Here is a 12,470-nt window from a genome sequence, read left to right on the forward strand (position 1 = left end):
TAAGTATCTTTTAAGCACATCCATTTGATGCTCTAAATTGCACAGATTACAGGTGAAGTAAAATCTCCTGTATGTGCTCTGGCACTCAGGAATATGATTTGGTTTGTTTCCTGGTGTGACTTGATCTTATCAAGACTTGTGTCTTTGCAAAGCACTGGCATTTGAATAGGTTTTTTCTGGCTTGGCTTTGTTCCATACCATCTCTGTTGTTATACAAAGGTGTCATTAATTAAAACAGTCGTCCTGCAGATGCTTTCATTTGGGAATTGCTCCTGGTAAGGTCTCAATTTGCACCAGGGTGATGTACATAAAAGGTTAGCCTTAAATAAAACTTCAATCTATGGAATTCAATGTCTTGATGGAAACGCACCCCAAGAAAACTCTGCCATCAGTGGTGATAGTAAGCACAATCTGAATTTCACCTGCTGTAGCTTTGGTCTTGAAATCAATAGCAGGGAACTTCCTGTCCTTGCAGGCACCCATCGTTGGACAAAAGATTAGGACAATAAATTATTGCCTCACATGATCTCCTTGGATGTGCTATAGGAGTGAGTGATGCAGAATGCCCTAACCTTTGCTGCAGCAGCACAAAAAGCAGACCCAGAACTATGCAAAGAAGTAAAAGTAATGAAAACTGTTGGGTTTGCACATCTTAGGCAGAGCAGCAAATTTGCTGTGTCTGAATCATAGTTGAGGTAATTAGAGCAATCAGCAGTGAGCTATGGCAAGAGCTGAAAATCAGAAATCCTTGGGGGAACTGTTGGGTGTATTTAACCCATGTACAGATGCACAGACCTGGAGTGCTGGGACAGAGCTTGTTCAATTTACTTACCTTCAGCTGGTGCTTTTGTTGGGTTTTGCAGACAATTTCTGTTTGGGAAGCAGAGCCTTGATTATTATTGGTAGTCTGGGCCTTGCTAAGTAAACGAGACCTTTTATTTTGTTTGACAGCTGAGATATTTTTTATTGCTGGTTTCTGAATTCTGTCAGTGTGGAATATCAAAGGAAAATAAAAACCCTCTCTTGATTTTGCTTCTCTTACAGCTTTTAAGAACTTGAATATGCTACTCTTAGTGACATCTATAATCCCACCTGTGTCCTGAATAGAAGAAGTAGATGTTTGAGGTGGTTATTGTATTTTGTGATTCTTACTGTGCTTTTGTAGCAGACCAACTATGATGGGGTGAGATATTTCTGGTTTACAGCTGAGAATTAGGGTTGGTCATCCTGGAGAAGAGAAGGCTTTGGGGACACCTTGCCTGAAGGGGCTCCAAGGGAGCTGCAGAGGGACTTTGGGCAAGGGCCTGCAGTGACAAGACAAGGAGGAATGGTTTCAAATTGAAAGTGAGTAGATTTATATCAGGTGTTAGGAAGAAGTTCTCCCCTGGCACAGGGTGCCCAGAGAAGCTGTGACTGTCCCTGATCTCTGGAAGTGCCCAAGGCCTCGTTTTACGGGGCTTGGAGCAACCTGGGATAGTGGAAGGTGTTCCTGCCCATGGGGTTGGCACTAAGTGATCTTTATGGTTCCTTCCTATGGTCATGAAAAAGGGTGAGATTGAGAGATGGATGTGATGTTTTAATAAAGATATCTGTATCAGAGGATAGGGATCCACAAAGCAATCTGGCTAGGTACAATATTAAATCAGAGGTGCCAATATCACCCTTTTACCTCTTTTGAACTTTGAAGTTTTCTTTTATCGTTGTTATGAAGAAGAAATACTGTAAGTTCATGGGAGGAAACAGAATTGTTTGTATATCATGAACACAAATGTGGTTTGAGATTTGTACTTTTCCCCCCAAAATGACAGCAAGAGGCCTTACAGATGCATCTTTATAAGCTCAGAAGTTGAGTTACATGCATCCTAAATAGCAGAAAATTACAGAAACAGTAGTGTTATGATTTTGTGGCATTTCCTGAATCAGCTCCAAGCTGACACTGCAGATGCCAGAAGGGACTGATTAGTATGAATATCAACACTGTAGCTGAGATACTCAAAATAAGGAACCGAGGAATTGTCAGAGACAGGGCTGGACAAAATAATGGTGAGATTAAAACAATCCTCAATACTGAAATGATCAAGTGGGATAAAAGGGGCCATGAGCATTAGGGTGCAGCTTCCCATGAAGCCTTAATACCCTTTTTGTAATTAGGAAGCCATTAGCAAGCTAAATGCTGGGCAGTGTTATTGTAACTCCCACATCATGTCAGTTAAAAAACCATTAACACGTTTGATGCACTATGAGGTAAATCAGAGATAAACTGCTCAGGTCTGAGAACATGAATTTATCATTTATCCTTTTACAGAATTTGTGTGCCTGTGTCTGGTCTCTGTTCCAGTGCTCCATGGGAACACCATGTTCTTCCCTGAGTTTCCAGTTCACGGTGGTTTGGACTGAAACTAGGAGGAAAAGGTTCAGTTCTGGGTCCTGCTATAAGCTTACTCTGTGATGCTGTCAGTCATTTTCTTCCTCCAATAACTCTGTCCTTTTTACGTGTGGAAAAGAAGAAAAAACAACATAGTGACTGCTATTTAAAGAACTTGGAGTATTAGAGGTTAAAAATGTTGTTATTCAGTTATATCTAGATATATATACACGCATATGAGTGTGTTAACACCCAAACCACTGAGCTTCACACTTTGACAAAGTGTCCATCTGTTTCCTACTGCTTTCAACAAGATACTCTCATGTATTAACATAAGCAGAAATGGAAGCAATTGCATTGCTAGTTTTAGCTTAAAATGTTAATCTGATTCCAAGTTTTCCATACAACGTTATGGGTCAAAATATTGAGGAAGTTTAAAATATGAATATACCCACTGGATATTAAAGAAAAGTTGGAACAAACATTAACAGAAATTAAACACAGATCTAAAGATCTGTGAGTCCCAAAGGTACAGATCAATAACAAATTAATAAAATATTTTGAAAGCATGCACAGGAATAATTCTTAAATTGATCTTAAAAAGCAAATCAAGGGTTTCAAGTAGAAACAAGAGGAAAAGAGGGCTCAGATGGGGACAGCTGTATTTGATACTGTACTACATATATTTTAATAAAATAAATGTAATGGTTGTTCAGTGTGATAGAATAGGGATTAAATGGAACATGTCTCACATGTATAAAAGGCTTTCAAAATGCAGCAGTATTTCTTAAATGTAAGCCTTTCTGGTGGCTTTGGATGGAAGAGGGCGACAACAGTTCAGTAGTCTTGAGCTTGAGATTTATTTCTCCATTTAATTTCTTTGTTAATTAGTTCATTTCGCTAACTAGCCATTTATGTGATGGATGATTCTTTAAGCAAATGCAACAACAGCCAGGCAAGCTTGGAAATAGTTTTTAAGAAGATCTGCCAATATTGCAGTTAGAGGTTTCAGGGATTAGTGATTAGCTGATTAATATGTACATTTATGTTCAAAATGACAACAGCCTGTGGTATTGAGATGTCTGGAGTTCACTGTTAGCACTTGGTTTTTCAAGCTGGAGAATTGCCTAAAAGGTACCTAACTTAGCATGTTGTCAATAAAATAGGTATGAGGCTTTATATATTACTTGAAATAATACATCAATCACAAAGTAGTCAATAGTCAAGGGAAGTAGAGGAGACTGTAATTGATTCTAAGAAAATATAGAACAGTGCCCAGAATTACTGTACAAAAAAAGCCAAATAGGTTACTTTCGCTTTTCTCTTTATGCCAAAAAGTGTTTTAAAACCCCTGTGGCTTTAGGGAGTGAAAACCTGGACCCACCAAAGTCAAAGGGAGTACTGATGCTAAATTCAGTACAAGCAGGATCTCACCTCGGGCTCAGGCTCTGGGAGTTCAGCAGGCAGAAGAAATGCAGGCATTTAGCTCTTGATTTATGAAATATATCTTGCCGTGTCAGATTGCTGGATTACTGCTGGTTTATGTTAACAAAGACAGGGTCAGATCTTTCTGCTGAAAGCCCCCTGATTGCTGTCATTTGAGCCCAACCCAATCTCTGTTCCCTCCTAGGAACATGGGATTTACAGAATGGATCCGAGCAGTTGTGAAGTGCATCGGTATGGAAACAGATATTGCACAGCAGCACTGATAAAGTTCAAGCCTGTAGCTGCTGATAGCCAGAATAAAAGGTGAGTGTGCTAAGGAAGAAAGGAGATCCTGTCCTATTTTATCTCACAGTCTTTTCTTCAGCATTCCCTGTTGGAGATGTGGGAAGTAGTTCAAGCAAATGTGTTTGGGCACTGTGTGGCATTTCTTGTCACTATAAGCTTTTAGGAACAACATTCTCCACTTCCTTCCCTTTTTACTAAAAGCATGAAGCAAAACAGCAAATATCTAAGTCCTGACTAATGGAGATAGCCCTGTCCTCAACACACTGGATTTGGGGATGATGTGAGTTCCATGCAGGCAAGATACCAGTGGGGCTGAGATATTCCAGCAAGACAAGCTGCAGAAAGGAATGGTGGTTGATCACTTCTTTCTATTCTTGAGATATTCCAGCAAGACAAGTTGCAGAAAGGAATGGTGTTGATCACTTTCTGACAGTCTTGAGTTTCTAAAACCCAGGTCAGGGCTCTTGTAGCCCTTGTGTCTACACCTGCCCCTCACACACACAATTTGAGCTATATCCTGTACCCACAATCCCTAACATCTCTCTGATCTAAACCACTCCCTTCCCAAACCTGCTTTTCTGGCCCATTTCTTGAAACCTGCAGGTCCTCTCCAAATTGGGTGGCAAGGGCAGGTAAATGTGAGGCTTGTTCTGTGCTGCTCCTGCCCAAGGCTGCAACTGCACTGCTCTGTTACACAGCCATGTGGTGGTTTGGGTTGGAAGGTGTCACAGTTGAGACAGAGACAATGCAAAGCAGCACATTCCATTTTCAGAAGGCTTCAAACCTGCTTTTATTATTATTATTCTAGCATTCATGCTTTTTATACGTTCTTAAAAAACTCATAAGTTTACACTTTATTCATTGGTCACCAGAGACAAACTAAGTGCTCATTGGAATAGGCACTTGCCAGTTTCTCTTATTTATCCTTCTTTCACTCTTGGTTTCTATGTCAATGACCTCTGTAGAAAATTCTTTCAGGGGCAAACATGGATCCTCCTACCAAACTTCCCTCTGGCTCTCAGAAGTGGCTGTAAAACCTCTTCCCAGGAAGGGATTTTAAAGCTCATTTTGTTCCAACCCTCTCACGCGGGCACCTCTCACTGGACCAGGTTGCTCAGAGCTCCACTCAACCTTTTTGTAGCTTTTTAATATCAGCATGTGGTGCTTCCCTGGTATTTCCCAGCACTGCCTTACCCTTAACTTCAGGAACTCTTACCTACTCTAGCTATAAGAGGAATTGGAGAGACAAAAGGAAGCAGGGAAGGGTGTGGTGAGCACTGGTGAGGATCTTTGGTGAAAGAAGTTTGCACATCCTCTTGGTGCACTGCCTTTCAGGCGAGCCTTAGCTGCTGTTACCCAAGCTGGTGCTTCCTGCTTGTCTGGAAAAAAAAAATCTTTGATTTGATTTCATCTAAGTCACCAAATACACAAATCACAGAGCTGTGTGAACTCTGTAAACGCAATTTAGTGCTTTGAGTGAAATGTCCCAGAAATAACAAAACAACCAGGGAAATGATAGAGTCCTGCTTCAGTTATGGAGTGAGATATTTGTTATTGTAGGAAAATAACAATGCAAATAGGATTCTCTCTGTTGTGGTTGGGGTGATCAGGAAACATGGGTGGGTTTGGTTCTTGGAGAAGGAGTGGAGTTGTACAGAACAGTGAGTTCAGTCCCTGCTTTGCTGTGTGCCCTCCCTGCTTCCAGAATGGTAAGGGAAAAAGAACCCAGAAATGGGGTTTGAAACAGGAAAAACCAGAATTCTGGATAATGCAGTTTGTTAGTTTGCAATTCTGCTTTGCACCATAAATCCTAGAGTTAACATTATTTGAGCTAAACTGTGGTAGAAGAAGTATCTTATTTTCCTTGACCTTTCTGGAATTATTGAGATTATTTTCTTTTAAGAACATGCAGAAAGAAAGGCTATAAATATGGAAATATTCTTATAAACTAAACATATGTTTTTGAATCTAAAATAAATCAAAAAATCTTTGAGCTTTGTAGTGCTTCTGTTGAAAATATCAGATTATTTTGGTCCAGACAAAAATTGAACTTAAGGAATTAAATTAAATTAGCATCTATAAGGTGCCAGATGTTCTATTCATGTATTTTCCTTAAGATATGCATCAAAATTGCAAGTGGATCAGAAGACAGTTGTTATACTAAATTCTAAGTCAATAAACAGATGCAAAGGGGTTTAAAAAATGTTGGGGTTTTTTTCCCCTTTGTGGAGGAAAAATTGAAATGATGAAAATGCAAAGTAGTCCCAGACATTTTTATGTGCTCATGCAGTTTTAGTATTTCTGATTTTTTCAAAATAATAAATGACAATGAAGATCTTTTTGTATAGCAAAGGAAATTTATGAATTGCAGCGAATACAGGAAAGAACTTTTAATGTAAATATTGCAATACTAGTATGCTGTTTATGGCCATCTATATATCTCTTTATACATTTTTATGAGATTTACCATTCTGCATTTTTTTTGTTTGCTTGTGGAAAAATGAATGCAGATTCTTCAAGTTTGAAAGATTTTTTTTCTTCTTTCCACAAATAGCTTTATCTCCTTCTATTCTAAGAAATACTGCCTAGAAGAGTCTTGTGTTATTGTACTATACAGTAGAACATGGGATAGGAAGTAAAGAAGATATGGAAGAAAAATTTTAAAGCCAGTTTGTAAAACAAGCTTCAAGGGATTTGTAAACCCTTTTAGACATTATTTGCTCAGAAGTATATGTTTTGGATTATTTTCATCATTTTACAGTTTTATCGGTGAAATCCCAATCCCGATGTAACTTCTTGGAGCACTTGCACTGCTATAATTCTCTAAGTTTACAGAACATTTCCTCCCCAGTGCCAGTCTAAGCACCATGGAGAGTATTTGGCATCGTCATGGTTTTCTGGATGTGAAAAAAGGGCTGACTGATTTATGTGATAAAGCCACTTTGCTTGTTGTGTCAATTAATACCTGTTCAAAAGCTCAACCTGAAGCTGATATATTGAGAAATTAACAGATATACAGTCTATAATCCCACTGCATTTGCACTTATTTTATTGTAGATGATGGATCTGCAGTGTGTAGCAAGGGATACCCCAGAGCTGCTGGAACAGATTCTGAAAGCAGCTGAGAGGAAAGCTCTCCTCCCAATTCCAAAGTCTCTCCAGCCTCCTGGCAATAAGGAATAGAAAATTAAATCAGGAAGTAAAGTACAGGTTGAAAACCAACACTCAGAAAGCAGAAGAGGTATCACACAAACAAACTTTGTAAACCTACAGAGTCCTTGCTCTCTGGTTATTAATAAGGAGCTCTGGAGGTTAATCTACTTTCTCAGTGGTGGTTTTATTTGTTTTCCTACACACACAAGCTCTGTCCTCTTTCCTCTCATTTTGATGGTCTGAATAACAGTGACAAATCCTTTTTATTCAAAAGTTCAATAATGTTAAATTCCATGAAAATCCCTGCAGAACCTTTACTTGGCATAAGTTCCAAGAAAAACTTATGTCCTTTTAGTAACCTGAGGACAGGCCCCACCTAACTTAGTTAATTGGGAGAACCCCAAGAAGCCACCATTACATGGCCTGTTTTGAGGGGTGGTTCCTGAGTTTCATTTTGTTGTGGTGTGTTAAGGAAAGGTTCACTGTCAAAATGATTGGCAGAAACTAATCATAAAAAAAAAATCAATATTTTTTCCACTCTAGCAAAATTCTATGAAGAGGAGTCTTGATCTGCCTCACCTCAAGCACCTCAGGTTGTAGTAGGTACCCAAACTCATCACTTCTGATGTAATAGTGGAAAGGAATTGAATATCTGTAACAACACAGATGACAAGTTCTAGCTGTGTGAGAGGAATTTCAAAGTAAGTTCTCCTTGATCAGTTATTTTCACAAGACTGAAAGGAATATTGCCCCACAAGATTAAAATACAGTGGGGTGGGTGTGATGGTGGTAGTAGGGAAACAAGCCAAACCCCCAAAACACAGATAACTAAACAACCCCAGGCAATAAATGATTGGATAATTTAAACAAAATGGCAGCTGCTAAGAGAAGCTAATTAAATGCAGTGGGGGTAAAGACGGTTAACTTTAAAATATCATAGTGGTGTAGATCAAATTGTTGTCTTTCATTTTTACCTCTGAGCTTCCAAAAAAAGGATGTCTTGCTGTGGGACACATCAGAGGTAGATGTTGCTGTGTTCACCACCACTTGACATCATAAACATCAAAATAATCCCATGTAAAATCAAAACAATTGCTCTTTGGGCAGTTTCAGACCTGAGGCAACATGGGGATTACTCTAATTAAAGGGTATGTGGTTGTTCCTTTTTAAGGTAAAGTTAGTTCACATTTAGCTGTTTTACACAGATAAATGGGACACAGGCACTGAAAAGCACCAGGTTTACTGTTAAAGGGAACTTTTCTGCGCATCTTGTGCTACATAAATATGAGAAGAAGAGACTGTTCCCCATGTATAGTCTCAGTTGTGTGGTTTTTACAGTCTATAGAACCTCAGGGCATCATTCTGCTCTGTCTCTCCATACTCTGCTTTCAGAGAGTAGAAGGAGAATTTTAACATTACTCTTTTTAGACAGATTTTATCCCTGCCATTGGTGGAATGAAAATTCAAAACCTTTCCAAAAGTACTAAAGAAGGTGGGGCACTAAGATCAAAATCTTTTTTTCTCTGTCTTGGAAAGAGAAAAGTAAGATAAACAGTAAGTGTTTATCCTCTCTGTTTGCATATTCCCTCGTTCTCAGTAAAGGTAATAAAATCATAAAAGCTTAAAAATGGAGGCCAGCTCTTTAAATTTATCCTTCTCTAGTGGCTCCTTACTTGTAATTTCCATGTTTTGAACTTGCTTAATTAAATCCTGGGCAGGTTATGTTATTGCACGTAGCCATCATGATTTAGATTGTTAGCTAAATGATACTGTAATTTATACATCCTGGGCTGTTTAGGGACGTGGATGGGAAATTAGAACAAAATATGGCTACACAGCTTTTATTTGTATGCAAATTTCTGCTATTCTGCATGCAAACACTAGAATACCTAACCAGACCAATAATAAAAAATAATTAATGTCAAAGTTATAGTAAAGAACGAGGAATGATCTTGCCTTTATAGAGTTTTGTGTGCAAGTTGATAGAATGTGGGTCTTTATAAACCACTACTTTTGCTGTTTGCCATATTTATACATACACACATATATGGGTCTGCTTTTTAAATTGGGAGTTCTTATTCCCTCAATAAACATAAAAATCAAGGACTTTTTTTGCCATTTTTTCAACATTTTTTTTACATGCAATCTTCCCAAGCCCAAACCAAAGTGAAAATGCAGTTTAAAGTACAAATTATGAATTTTGCACATAATTTTTCCATTCTATTTCTGCCCCAGAACACACATCTTTGTACTTGTTAAAGGAGAGCCATGGTTTGAGCCCTAAATAGCCTCAAAAAAGTCCAAATAACTTTAAAGAACATGTTCTTTAGAATTCCAAATTAAAACCAGGAGTTCTGTGCACTACCCTCAGAAATGTTCCTTGCAGTTCTGTACAGAAATATCTAAAATGAAGCTACTGAGCAGACAACAATTCTAAAAAAGCTGTTGCAGCCAAGTAGAAGCACGAAGAATTAGTTAAGTTAATATGGATAAGGACATTAAAAAAGCCATGGGTTAATGCATATTTCTGAGTATTAAAAACTTGGCTAGCTTAGTATAAAATAGGTGCACTAGAGGAAAAATGTGGTTTAAAACTGGTGTTTTAACACAGGGTTTTAAATTGCTCTGTCTTTAACAAATATCTTTCTCTTTATTGAGTTGGATTCAAAATAACAGCAGAGTGGTTGATTTTGACATCTGGAAGCCAGACAAGTTAAAAATGTTGAAACTTCCAAAATCTTTGTTACTCATGTGCAACTGAGAGCTGTCAGGGAAATTTATGCCTTTAAATGCAGGGAATCTATAAAGGGTGATTAGCAATAGCCAGGCTGTAGCGGTATAAAAAGATTCCTGTAAAACAAATTGTAATCCCACAGTTTAGAGGAGAAAAGAAGAGTCTCATTTGTGTTTGGATTGTTTATATATTCTTTTCAGAAAGAGCAGGAAAGCTTTGTGTCATGTGGGCTTAGGGCAGGTGATCCATGGAAATAATAGGATGGGAATTTTATCAGGCTGTATGTAGGGTGGGAAAACCAATACAAGAAGATAAAATCAATCAAATGTAATTACTCTCCTTAAAGAATTATGTATGTGTTGTAATCTTCGCTGCAGTGTTGTTCTCGCCTCTCTGCTGGGGCTCTTCTCCATTCTCTGCAGCACAGTCCTTCCTGCCTTCTCAGGGACTCCTCCTGGGCTCTCAACCCACCCCTATTTATCTCAGTTACCTTCACGAGCTACAGCTGCTGCCCAACTAAGGACCCTGCAGCTGCAGCTCGTTTGGAGCAACTCAGACCCACACGGGTCTTACAATACAACATATATTCAGGCCCCCACATTTCCCCCCTTTTCTTTTAACAATTATACAATTATAATACACATACAGTTCCAGCTCTCAGGCTGCCACAGCTCTCGGCTGTCTTTAGATACAACCATAGAATATATACATATCCCTATACAGTCCCAGCTCTCAGGCTGCCACAGCTCTCGGCTGTCCGGGGGATTCCATACCTTCTCTAGTCCCAGCTCTCAGGCTGCCACAGCTCTCGGCTGTCCTATCTTCTATAGTCCCAGCTCTCTTGGCTGATATTCCGAAGTCCCAGCTCTCAGGCTGCCACAGCTCTCGGCTGTCCGGGGGATTCCATACCTTCTTTTGATGTTTGGCTGCATGTTCTTCCTCACACGGGGTCACCAGTTGTTGTAATCTTCGCTGCAGTGTTGTTCTCGCCTCTCTGCTGGGGCTCTTCTCCATTCTCTGCAGCACAGTCCTTTCTATCTTCTCAGGGACTCCTCCTGGGCTCCCGACCCACCCCTATTTATCTCAGTTACCTTCACGAGCTACAGCTGCTGCCCAACTAAGGACCCTGCAGCTGCAGCTCGTTTGGAGCAACTCGGACCCACACAGATCCCACAATACAACATATATTCAGGCCCCCACATGTATGTTGCTTGTGTTTGAGTGCTTCTGACAAGTGAATTTTGAAATGGCATGGATGGTGTTTATAGAAGTGCCTAATAGAAATCTCAAATTTCCTAGGCAGAAAGTACAACTTTGGTAAATATATGTGTCTGGATCTTGCCAAACAATTTAAAATGGGTTGTAGGCTTTTAAATTATAAATACAATATATATGTGTATCTATGGAATATGCTAGTGGAAGTGTTTTAGCTTAGTGTTTTAGCTTCTGGGCTTGGAGAGATTTGCTGCCAGTGACATAAATTGTCCTCTTCCCCTTGTTTCCCATCAAGTCAAGGAACATTTTTAAGCTGTAGTCATAATTTCCAGATCTGTCTCAATGTTCAATCTAAACTGGGGCTAAACTGGGTCATTTTTATGCCATTGGTTTAATAACATGTCAAGTAAAGTCAGGGGACATGAAAACATGGTCTGGAGTGAAATGCTCGCAGAGACACTGCTTGGTGACTTTTCCAGCCTTAGGTTACCATGATGATCATACAGGGCTTCACTCACTCATTCCAGGTGCATGTGCATGTAAAGCTTAATTCTTGAAAAATGTGCATGACACGTACACTGTATGGCAGCCCTGAGCTGTAGTATAACAAAATACAGCAGGTAGAGATGAAAACTTTAATGGTCATCATACATATGAATATTTTATTGGTCCATAAATGTCTGAAAATCTCATTTCAAACCTTCATCTACTTTTTTTTTTAAATGTCAAAATTAAGTGCTGATTAAATTGCGATATCTAATGACTGCCTTGGCTATTTTCAAAGTTATTTTCAAATAGATTAACTAAAGTAATAGAACTTAAAATATGATCTAGATGTTGATTTAATTATAAGATTTCATGTCCCTTTTAAAAACAAGCAGTATATGATTTAATGCAATTATCATACCTATTTGCCTGCAAGTATTTAATTTCAAATTAATCTTTAGACCTGATGGCTATTATTTTCCCTGTTGTTTCAGGAAAGATATGAACCAGGGTATTTTATTGAATTTTTTTTTGTTATTGCATCTGGCTTTCAAGCTCCCTGAAGCACTAATGAAGGTCAAGGAGTTTTAGAGTGAAATGCAATCCCTTCACCTGGAGTACAGAACCTGCTAGTACAATAATAACAGAAAATATCACTTTCTTTCTAGAGAATATTGGATTGCTTCATAGCTCAAGATCAGAACAAGGATGCTGAAAAATAGAAATGCCTCTTGGAGTGAGTTCTGGTACTTGAGATTCTAGTGGCTGGTACCTGATGGCTAAAGC

At 38.8% G+C, this 12,470-nt stretch overlaps 1 protein-coding gene across 1 annotated transcript in view; it reads left to right on the forward strand.

Moving 5' to 3' along the window:
• The window catches only part of ZNF804A (zinc finger protein 804A), a 384,349-nt gene that overhangs the window by 174,711 nt on the left and 197,168 nt on the right, over positions 1 to 12,470 (forward strand). Inside the window, exon 5 of the mRNA XM_064718110.1 lies at positions 3,996 to 4,114. The gene's annotated coding sequence lies outside the window, so the exon portion shown is untranslated. The remainder of the gene's footprint in view (positions 1 to 3,995; positions 4,115 to 12,470) is intronic.

This window comes from Zonotrichia leucophrys, chromosome 7 (assembly GCF_028769735.1).
Source record: "Zonotrichia leucophrys gambelii isolate GWCS_2022_RI chromosome 7, RI_Zleu_2.0, whole genome shotgun sequence".
NCBI classification, from domain to species: Eukaryota; Metazoa; Chordata; class Aves; order Passeriformes; family Passerellidae; genus Zonotrichia; species Zonotrichia leucophrys.